This window comes from Octodon degus, unplaced genomic scaffold (genome assembly GCF_000260255.1).
Source record: "Octodon degus isolate 3935 unplaced genomic scaffold, OctDeg1.0 scaffold00014, whole genome shotgun sequence".
Classification (NCBI taxonomy): domain Eukaryota; kingdom Metazoa; phylum Chordata; class Mammalia; order Rodentia; family Octodontidae; genus Octodon; species Octodon degus.
Window position 1 is genome coordinate 206,905 of NW_004524590.1, and position 3,960 is coordinate 210,864.

The window sequence follows — 3,960 nt, forward strand, 5'->3', positions numbered from 1 at the left end:
TGTCTGACATTCCTCAGAAGCTGCATGGGTTACCAAAATTTACATCTCTCTTGCTCAAGCTTAGGCTCCTGTCAGATCACACTTTGGAAACCTTTCCTTTGCAGATAAGGAAATAGAACAGGTATCAGCTATACAAACTCTGGAAGTAACACTGAAGGCAAAAAAGCAACAATACTCCACTAGCAAGACTTCAGTCATATGATCACAGTAATCACTTGAAGCCCAGCAAGTGTGGCTTGGTACATTTGGGCCCAGAAAGAAAAGGGACTGGTTTTTATGAAACTGTGGAAAGTTGCAATGGCATGTTCTAGCTTTAATAAAGTGAGAGCTTTAGTTTGGGAAGGTTAATGATTTTGGAAATGTGAAAGATGAGCCAAAAGACCTCTGAAGGGACCTCTAGTTACCATGACCCTATTCATTCCCAGGTATAGTTTATTTAAAAATTGTCAACAGCACAACAATAAAAAATTAACATAAGACAAAGACATCCTGTTATTTTAGGAATCAAGTGCTATAGTCACAGTGTGATCATAAGTTCTAATCTAAAAGGCCAAAATAATGATCATGATTTAGGATTTACAATGGATTCCCTTAAAAATACCATTGCCATACATATCGGTTCAATGAATCCACTGAATATTCAGCTTCAATGAGCCAGAATAAATGTTCCCTAAATGAGGAGTAACTCAAAGATTTCATCTAGCATAAGGCTGAAATGTCTTTGTACCCAAGGGGAATATAACATGATTTCAAATTTTCATTGTTACAGTTTGGGTCCCACCTCCATACATTTGCCACCTGAGGAACTTCAGTAGGCACTTAGGGGATGCTAGCAGAGCAAACCCAAGTTACTTTTTCTTGAAGATACTGCAATTGAGCTAATAAAATATAGACAAAAATGGGGGTAAATTAAAGCAGCTAGAAATCATCAACATTTTTATTTGAAAAAAAAATTATGTCAAGAGCACTATTATTATCAATTTCAGAAAAATATTAGCCTCTATTTTAGAGTGACTTGAAGTTCACCCCCCAAATCCAGCAGATTATACAAATAACTTCTGTATAACTATCTCTAATGCCATTTTTAAAAATAATTTTATTGAGAAACAAATAACAATGAGATAGTTTTTAAAAAGGTTAGCAGGAGAGTTAACAATAATTAATACATTGAATATTGTTGTTTTGTAGTAGGTATTCAAAGTACAAAATGCAGACATGATACCCTGTCCAAACACTATTCATAAAAATCTTCCTACTCATTAAATAAAAAGAAAATAGCTGTATCCTAACTATATACAGATATAAATGTCCTTCATTAATACCCCTTTTTTTGTTTACTTCTGTCAGAGATGCATATTCCATTGCCATTTAAATATTCCAGGTGTATGAATTCAGCAAAATAATCCAATATAGTCCAATAGTCCATAATAGTAGTGGGTTATCTGTAGGAGTGTCAATGTCAGAAGTTGACTTGAGGCTGCATTACAGGAACCCCCAGACCCAGTCCTACCCCAGGTCCGGTGAGTGTGTGGGAGAGCTTCCTGCTACCCTGTGCTGTGGGACCAGTCCCAGCCCAGACACAGTGTGGGTCAGACCATCTCCCACCCCCTTGGGACACTCCCCACCACTCCGCAGCACCTGTACCACCCTGCCCGACGAGTAGGAATTTCTGCCTCTTTCCGTGAACCCTCAGACCCAGTCCTAGCCCAGACCCAGTGAATGTGAGGGGGAGCTTCCTCTCTCCGCTATGCCACCTTGCCGCCTCCAGGCACAGCTCAGGCCTGGCATACATGCATGGGGTGTAAACCTGCAGCTGCAATCCCTGCAGAGACTGTAGAGGATAGATCCACCCAGCTGGTCTAGGGGCAGAAAGTCTTGATACAGGGGTACAATAGGTTACACCTCAAGGGCAGCAGCGGGAAGGAGCTGAGCACAGCAGCCAGACCCAAGCCAGGCGCAGAAGGATAAGTCCAAACAGTGTAGAGCTGCACCTGAACTTCAGCATGTGCGAAGGTTATAACTACAGCAAAGATCTACAACAAAGGTCAGAAGACAGTGCTACACAAAATGATGAGCAGGAATAAAATGCAACCTTAGAACCCAACTCCACCCAGAAAAAGTGCAGAGGACACTAACACAGAACAATTTGGGAATCACACAGCTAAAAGCAATGAATCAACAACTTCTGAAATAAAGTAACAGCTGCAGAAAGGTATAGAGGACATCAGATTGCAAATAAAAAAGAAATCCCTGAACTAATAACATCTGCACTAAAGAATCAAATGCAGAAACATATGGAAGAAACCCAGTGCCCACCCAGAACAAGTGCGGAGGACACTAGCTCAGCTCAAATGCATGAATTAATAGCATCGATAGTAAATAAGCAACAGCAGAAAGATATGGAGGAAATCAGAGTGCAATTCTTTTTTGAAATAAAAAAAGAACTCTCAGAACTCATAGCATCTGAAGTAAAGAAGCAACTACAGAAACATAGGGAGGAAACCGAATCTGACAAAAACACTGCAGCAAAAGAATTTATAACTGCTTCTAACGAAGATATTATTAAAAAAAAATAGAGGAGATTAGAAAAATGACGGATTCCCTGAATGAGCAATACAGGAAAGAAATAGATCGAATGAACCAGAGTCAAAGAGACATAGAGGAAATTGAAATCTCAATCACAAGCTTACAAAACCGTTTAAGTCAATGTGAAGACCGAGTTTCAGATCTTGAAGATGCTGGTGTAGCTAGTGAAAAGGTAAGAAAGGATCTCTTAAAAACAACGAGGACCCAAGAAAGAATAATCCATCACCTGCAAGATGATGCAAAGATGAACCATGTGAGACTAATAGGCATCAATGAGAAAGGAGACAATACAAATGACATTAAAAAAATATGGGCAGAAGTAATAGCAGAAAACTTCCAAATTATGAGGAAACAATCTGACATTCAGGTACCCTAAGCATACAGAACACCAAGGAACCTCAACACAATGAAAAACACAACGAGACATATAATAGTCAAGGTCCCAGAAATTCAGCACAAGAATAATCTACTGAAAGCAGCTAGATAAAAGAAGCAGATCACATTCAAAGGAAAACCCATCAGAATTATAGCCGACATCTCTTCACAAACCATGCAGGCAAGAAGAGCATGGAGCAGAGTAATCCAGGTCCTCTATGAAAACAAATTCCAGCCTAGACTATTATACCCTGCAAAACTCTCTTTCAACTTTGATGGAGAAGTGAAATGACAAAGAACTTCCATGACAAAGAACAGCTAAAGAATTTCGCAAGGACAAAGCCAACCCTATACAGGCTACTGAAAGATGTTCTAGAGAGGGACCAAAACGATCAGAACACTATGAATGAGATCGGGAACAACCAACAAAGTAGGGCAAGCAAATAAACACAGGAGAAAAAGGAGTAAACGATAACAGGTAAACAACATGGCAAACGTAAGTCAATACATCTCAATTCTAGCCATCAATGTAAATAGACTCAATTCACCAATTAAGAGAAATAGACTGGCAGAGTGGATTAGCAAACAAAATCCAACAATATGCTGTACACAAGAAACACATTTAACTCATAAAGATATTCATAGGCTGAAAATCAAAGGATGAAGCACAATACTACATGCCCCAGCACCTCGGAAAAAAGCAGGGGTAGCAATCCTATTCTCAGACAGTCTCAACTTCAAACCAACAATGATCAAGCAAAATAAAGACGGCCACTATATACAGGTTAGGGGAAAAATTCAAGAGGAAGAGGTAACCCTCATAAATATGTATGCACCAAACACGGGAGCACCCAACTATATAAAGCCAATCCTAATGGACATGAAAAATGTGATATCCAATACCAAAATTTTAACAGGAGACCTTAACACACCCTTATCTCCAAAAGATAGGTCAACCAGACAAAAACTTAGCAAAGAAATAACAGAACTAAACCAGAG